The 8,259-nt window shown below is 38.7% G+C and overlaps 1 pseudogene; it reads right to left on the bottom strand.

Moving 5' to 3' along the window:
• Positions 1-1,419: 1,419 nt before the first annotated feature.
• On the bottom strand, positions 1,420-7,374 carry LOC131722793 (zinc finger protein 501-like; annotated as a pseudogene).
• Positions 7,375-8,259: the final 885 nt, after the last annotated feature.

Genomic DNA, 8,259 nt, shown 5'->3' with positions numbered 1-8,259 from the left:
CTATTACCAATTATATATATAAACACACACACACACACACACACACACAAACATGCACACACGCACACACACAAACATGCACACACACACTCACACACACACACACACAGACACACACACTCACACGCACACACAAACATGCACACACACGCACACACAAACATGCACACACACGCACAGACACACACACACGCACACACACAAACATGCACACACACGCACAGACACACACACGCACACACAAACATGCACACACACGCACAGACACACACACACACTCACACACACACACACACACACACACCACACACACAGAGACACACACACAGACAGACAGACACACACACCACACACACACAAACATGCACACACACGCACACATGCACACACACACACTCACACACACACAGACACACACTCACACACACACAAACATGCACACACACGCACTCACACACACACACACATACACACACACATACACACACAGACACACACACACAGACACAGACACACACATTGTAACGGAGCAGGGAGGGGGTTAAAAGTGTGAGTGATGGCCCGTTTACTATACAACTATCTATCTATTTATCTCTGTCTCTCTCGACAGACAGACAGACAGAAACAGACAGACAGACAGACAGACAGACAGAAACAGACAGACAGACAGACAGACAGATAGATAGATAGAGACAGACAGACAGATAGATAGATAGAGACAGACAGACAGACAGATAGATCGATCTCAGATCAATCATAAATGCTTACTTTAGTACTCATAAGAGGCAGAAAGAAACAAAACACAACAATGATTCAGTTTATTAAGACTCACAAAAGTTAGAAGACTATAGAAGTTAGAAATCATGGTACCAGAATTACAAGCATAGACACAAGCGGGAATCAAACATTGGAACACATATTTTCATGAGCACGCTGTCTTTTTGTGTTTCAACAAGATCAGTTGGGAAGCAGCTTCAATTGCATTTAGTATGAAGTTGTAATCTGGAGTTACTTCAGAACTTGTTGATAAACTCAATCAATGTTTCAATGGTTCTGACATGCAGTGAAAGTCTTATTCCACTAGACTTCAGTTTAACAGTGTTTTTCTTTCAGTCTAATCAATCGTGGGAAACCACTCAATCTACAATTGGATAAGAGTTTCTACAGAAACTACAATATTATTCCTGAGTGAATGTTTGCTACATTCTCCCAGAGTTCAGCCTTCTGTGCAGAGCTAGTTCAGCAGAAACTAGATTGATGACTCTCCAGTTAGTTTACATTCCCCATTCTAGTTCTAGGCAGGCAGAACATTGCTTAAATTACTGGCTTTATTGTATTCTAAACTCTTTTCAGAATGTAGTAAACTAACACAGACACCCAGAAGAAGTACTCATAACAGGCAAGTAGAAACTCAACACATGAAAATGATTACATTTATTAAGACTCACAAAACTAATAAGAATACAGAAGTTAGAAATCAAGGTATCAGAATTATAAGTATAGCAGGAATCAAACACTGAAACACATATTTTCATAAGCACGCTCTCCTCAGTGTGTTTCCGTACACGCACACGCAGGATTCACGCACATTACACACAGTGACGGGGTGAAGCAGCGTCTGTTGTGTGGGTTGGAATGAAGACGACATTTTTGTTTCAACAAGTTCAGTTGGGAAGCAGCTTCAATTGCATTTAGTATGAAGCTGTAATCTAGAGTAACTTCAGAACTTTTAGATAAACTCAATCAGTGTTTCAATGGTCGGACGCAGTTGTTATTTTCAAATGCACACAACAGCATCAGTTCAGTTAAATTCTTGTTTCAATTGTTCAAAGTGCAATTGTTTGTATTTTTAATCTCAAATGTTTTTCGATTCACTTTTAAAATAAGGAACAAAGAAATGACGAGTTCTATTAACTCAAACATTCGGCCAAATTGATAAAGCGGAAAAACCAACGGCAAAAAGCCACATAACGTGTGTGTTCAGTACGGCCGCACTCAGCGTCAAAACAACAACCTATTTTCTAAGACTAATTAGATAAAGCAGGCGCTTCCGCAATCAAACAATTTAAATACCCCTCACCGCAATTAGCGGTGGAGAATTACACACCTCTCACAATGAACAGCGGGTTTGGTGCCTTTTCAAGTCGTATATCCATCTGAAGCTCTTCCCACAGTCAGCACAGACAATTGGTTCCTCTCCTGTGTGGATTCGCTGGTGAACGTTCAGGTTTGTTAAGTGTCTGAAACTCTTCCCACAGTCATTACAGTGATGTGGCTTCTCTCCTGTGTGAATTAACTGGTGGGTTTTAAGATTTGTTAACTGAATGAAACTCTTCCCACATCTACTACATGGATGCAGTTTCTCTGGTGGCTTTTGAAGTCGCCTGACTGTTTGAAGCTCTTCCCACAGTTAGCACAGACATGAGGTTTCTCTCCAGTATGGATTCGCTGGTGAAGTTTCAGGCTTTTTAAATCTCTGAAAATCTTCCCACAGTCAGAACAGTCATATGGTTTCTCTCCACTGTGAATTCGACGATGTTTTGTCAAATAGCCTGACTGATTGAAACTCTTCCCACAGTCAGCACACACATACAGTTTCTCTCCTGAGTGGGTTTGCTGGTGTTTTCTCAATGTGCCTGACTCACTGAAACTCTTCCCACAGTCAGCACAGACATACAGTTTTTCTCCAGTGTGCATTTGCTGGTGAAGTTTCAGGTGTTTTAACTGACTGAAACTCTTTCCACAGTCAGCACAGACATGTGGTTTCTCTCCACTGTGGATTAGCTGGTGGGTTTTAAGCTTTCCTAACCGTCTGAAACTCTTCCCACATCTACTACACGGATGTGGTTTCTCTCCCAGTGTGAATTCTATGGTGGGTGTTCAAGTCGCCTGACTGTCTGAAACTCTTCCCACAGACAGCACAGACATATGGTTTCTCTCCAGTGTGGATTCGCTGGTGACGTTTCAGGTTTTGTAACTGACTGAAACTCCTCCCACAGTCAGCACAGACATGCCGTTTCTCTCTAGTGTGGATTAGCTGGTGACGTTTCAGGTTTTGTAACTGACTGAAACTCTTTCCACATTCTGTACAGGACAGAGAGCCCTGCAAGCTGCTTGTTTTAAAATGGTGACCCTCCTCTTTTACATGGACAGGGTCTAGTTCAGGAAGCTCCTCTTTTACATGGACAGGGTCTAGTTCAGGAAGCTCCTCTTTAATATGGACTGATTCTAGTTCAGGACTCTCCTCTTTAATATGGACTGATTCTAGTACAGGACTCTCCTCTTTAATATGGACTGATTCTAGTTCAGGACTCTCCTGTTTAATATGGACTGATTCTAGTACAGGACTCTCCTCTTTAATATGGACTGATTCTAGTACAGGTCTCTCCACTTTAATATGGACTGATTCTAGTACAGGACTCTCCTGTTTAATATGGACTGATTCTAGTACAGGACTCTCCTGTTTAATATGGACTGATTCTAGTACAGGACTCTCCTGTTTAATATGGACAGGCTCCATCGTTGAATCTTCTCTTTCAGAAGGATAATCCAGTTTTGGCTTCTGAATAAATGTCCTAAAAAACACCATAAAATACAATCTGTTACAATCCTTTTGTTAAATTCTATGAACTTACCTCACCACCTCCAGACTCCATTCATTACCATGTTCACAAATATGCTGCACTGAGTGAGATGAAGGAGATTTTCTATAACAAGGAGGAAGGAGAGATGGACCAAAATCACAGAAACAAAGACAGTTCTAAACAGAGAAATATTCAAACATGTATAAAAAGCACCCACACATGTAACCACTCAAGCACAAGATCCTCAGGAACACTGCTTAGAAAATGACAGCATTTCTTTCACACAAGACAAAGGGCATTGTTGAAAAGATTGACAGATTTGATAATGAAGTTTATTTTTAGTGCTGTGAAAGATTTGCATGTATATTTATTGGTGCTTGTAAGCACCCACAGAACTAACCAGGCAAGAGATGCAATAAACATGAATATAAAGTGTGTAAACTTCCATTCCCATGTAAACCCCCACATTAGATTTGATTAAACAGTTTTAATCCCTGCCACCTTGTAAGTGAAAACTCATTGAAAACTCATTAAAACTCATTGAAAACCCTGCAAAGACTATAGAGGGAATCATACAGTCAAAACTCATTGAAAACCCTGCAAAGATTATACAGGGAATCATAGAGATAAAACTCATTGAAAACCCTGCAAAGATTATACAGGGAATCACACAGTTAAAACTCATTGAAAACCCTGCAAAGACTATACAGGGAATCACACAGTTAAAACTCATTGAAAACCCTGCAAAGACTATACAGGGAATCACACAGTTAAAACTCATTGAAAACCCTGCAAAGACTATACAGGGAATCACACAGTTAAAACTCATTGAAAACCCTGCAAAGACTATACAGGGAATCATAGAGATAAAACTCATTGAAAACCCTGCAAAGACTATACAGGGAATCACACAGTTAAAACTCATTGAAAACCCTGCAAAGACTATACAGGGAATCATAGAGATAAAACTCATTGAAAACCCTGCAAAGACTATACAGGGAATCACACAGTTAAAACTCATTGAAAACCCTGCAAAGACTATACAGGGAATCACACAGTTAAAACTCATTGAAAACCCTGCAAAGATTATACAGGGAATCATAGAGATAAAACTCATTGAAAACCCTGCAAAGACTATACAGGGAATCACACAGTTAAAACTCATTGAAAACCCTGCAAAGACTATACAGGGAATCATAGAGATAAAACTCATTGAAAACCCTGCAAAGACTATACAGGGAATCACACAGTTAAAACTCATTGAAAACCCTGCAAAGACTATACAGGGAATCACACAGTTAAAACTCATTGAAAACCCTGCAAAGACTATACAGGGAATCATACAGTCAAAACTCATTGAAAACCCTGCAAAGACTATACAGGGAATCATAGAGATAAAACTCATTGAGAACCCTGCAAAGATTATACAGGGAATCACACAGTTAAAACTCATTGAAAACCCTGCAAAGATTATACAGGGAATCATACAGTTAAAACTCATTGAAAACCCTGCAAAGATTATACAGGGAATCATAGAGATAAAACTCATTGAAAACCCTGCAAAGACTATACAGGGAATCACACAGTTAAAACTCATTGAAAACCCTGCAAAGACTATACAGGGAATCATACAGTCAAAACTCATTGAAAACCCTGCAAAGACTATACAGGGAATCACACAGTTAAAACTCATTGAAAACCCTGCAAAGACTATACAGGGAATCATACAGTTAAAACTCATTGAAAACCCTGCAAAGACTATACAGGGAATCATACAGTCAAAACTCATTGAAAACCCTGCAAAGACTATACAGGGAATCATACAGTTAAAACTCATTGAAAACCCTGCAAAGACTATACAGGGAATCATAGAGATAAAACTCATTGAAAACCCTGCAAAGACTATACAGGGAATCATACAGTTAAAACTCATTGAAAACCCTGCAAAGACTATACAGGGAATCATACAGTTAAAACTCATTGAAAACCCTGCAAAGACTATACAGGGAATCATACAGTTAAAACTCATTGAAAACCCTGCAAAGACTATACAGGGAATCATACAGTCAAAACTCATTGAAAACCCTACAAAGACTATACAGGGAATCATACAGTTAAAACTCATTGAAAACCCTGCAAAGACTATACAGGGAATCATAGAGATAAAACTCATTGAAAACCCTGCAAAGATTATACAGGGAATCATAGAGATAAAACTCATTGAAAACCCTGCAAAGATTATACAGGGAATCACACAGTTAAAACTCATTGAAAACCCTGCAAAGATTATACAGGGAATCATACAGTTAAAACTCATTGAAAACCCTGCAAAGATTATACAGGGATAAAGGACAGCGATAACTGTACTGTTTGTCACAAGATTTTAAAAGGTAGGATTTTCTTTTCGTTTGTTTTAAAATGGCCGCCGCTTAAAAAACTACAATTCCCCTAGTTCCTGGAACTCTCTGTAACGGCGGGATTCTGGGTAATATAAAGGGGAGTGTTTTGTAGCAAGGGGGAGAGGGGTATGGCCGTGAGGCGTGAGTGTTGGATTTATAAAACGAGACGAGTGGGAGAGTGGACTGGATTAATCTATAACCTGCAAAGACGGTACGGGTTGGAAACGAAAGAAAAGAACGGCGGAATACGTAAATACAGCAAGGTGCGCTGTTTAAAAGATAAGCGGTTGGTGCACACAATCCAATGCAAAGGACAGAGCAGTAATACTGAAGACACTGCTCTGAAACTGGATATAAACGTGCCTGCAACGCCTCAACAATCTGAGTACAAGCGCTTCGACCTGAATACATATTTCTATACTTACTTGGTGGAGTTGCTGGCAAGCCAACGTGGTTACCCGGGAGCAAGAAAGCGAGGCTGTTTTTCTTTTACTGGAGTAAGTGCACCAAGTGTGGACAATTAAAAGACTGAAAAGAAAAGGTGCATGTACCAGTGGACTTAAAGTAAATCTTTATGGGATTTAATTGCCTTATGTTGGTGTACAGTTCTTTTTTATTATGGTGTGGATTAGCCACTCCATAATCAATAGTCAGGGCTCGAAAAAGTGAGTTAGTGCCCAGACATGGGTTAGTTTTTATTTTGGTGTTTATATTTAGTTTTGTCTCAACTTTTGTTTTCTTTGTAAATAAAATCTCACCTATTGGTTCGCCATTTCTGTTTCCGACTCAGTCTTTAGAACAGCACATTCAGTCAGAGTCTTACAAAATAGAGCACTCTCGCTCACAATATATATATATATATATATATATATATATATATATATATATATATATATATATATATATATACTTACTGCATTTGTCCATACATCATTGTTTAATAAGACGCATGAGGTTGTTCTAAGGTTTGAGGCGTAGGGATTTTTATATGCTTATGTTAACTTATGCTGGGTGTATACATATTTTTACCAGGCTACGTTAAAAGCAAAAGATATTTTCACATACAAAAACCAATAGTTGAAACAGGAGAAAGTTTAAAATAGCGTATCACAAAAGCAAAAGAAAAATGCAGAAAACAACTCATTCGACATTTAAAATGCGTTTCAACAAGTATTACACACATAAATCACAGTACAACTTGAGCGTTAGTCGTTTTAAAAGTGTACTGCCAAAACAAAATAGATATTAAATTAAATATTTATTAAAAAAAAACAAAATCTACCAGAGTACAATTTCTGAAAAAGCTCTCTCTCTTACCGTTTTCAAAAAAAACTCCCCGGACAAACGCATAAGTACTGCCTGAATTCTCTCTCTCATGCTTCCTTCTCTCTTCAAACTTCAGCTGAGGAATGACTTCAAAAGCTCATTCTGTGACTTTAATAGGGGCGTTCCTTTGGCCCCAAACATGCGCACGAACCCCCCCCCCCCCCCCCCCCCCCGACCCCGACCCCGACCCCGACCCCCACCCCCAGACCCCCCGACCCCCCAGAGCCCCACGCTGAGAATATTTGATATGTGTGAACCTTGGTGCCGTTGGGGCTGAGGGGGAGTCTGAAAAGCAGGTGACATTTACAAAGGAAGTTAACCCTGAGAATTATTTGAAATGTGTGAACCTTGTGAGAATATTATTATTATTATTATTTTTTTTTTTTACGATATCACACTTTAAGGGCCGTTTGGTCTGAGTTAGGATCGGTAAGCCTGGTGATATTTCAAACTGAATAGAGAGTTCAATCAAAGATTACAAAAGAAATGTTTTTTTAAAAAGACATATAAAATCGGAAAATGTCTTATTGCAAATAAAAATAAGAGAAAAATATTGTAAGTGCTTTTATCATCAACAGATTTGAATAGTGTCATACACGACCAAACTATTCTGATGGTTTTGCAAATTATTAATAATTTTGACTGCTTAGATTTTTTTTTTTATATGAGCTTAGTGCAGCGTCATGTTTTTAAAATCGGTTAAATTAATGTTTGTAGATCATGAGGTAATGACCTATTTATAAGTTATATTGTCTATATTTCATCGATGTTCTCTCTCTCTCTCTCTCTCTCTCTCTCTCTCTCTCTCTCTCTCTCTCTCTCTCTCTCTCTCTCTCTATATATATGTATATAATAGTTGGGGGTACATTAAATAAATAAAACTGAAGATGTGGTTATTGGGGTAAATAAACAAATAAACTTCTAAAATGAAACAAGTTATAAAACAGATT

Source organism: Acipenser ruthenus, chromosome 51 (assembly GCF_902713425.1).
Source record: "Acipenser ruthenus chromosome 51, fAciRut3.2 maternal haplotype, whole genome shotgun sequence".
Lineage (NCBI taxonomy): Eukaryota > Metazoa > Chordata > Actinopteri > Acipenseriformes > Acipenseridae > Acipenser > Acipenser ruthenus.
Note: the sequence above shows the minus strand (reverse complement) of the source record. Positions and strands in the feature narration are given on the sequence as shown.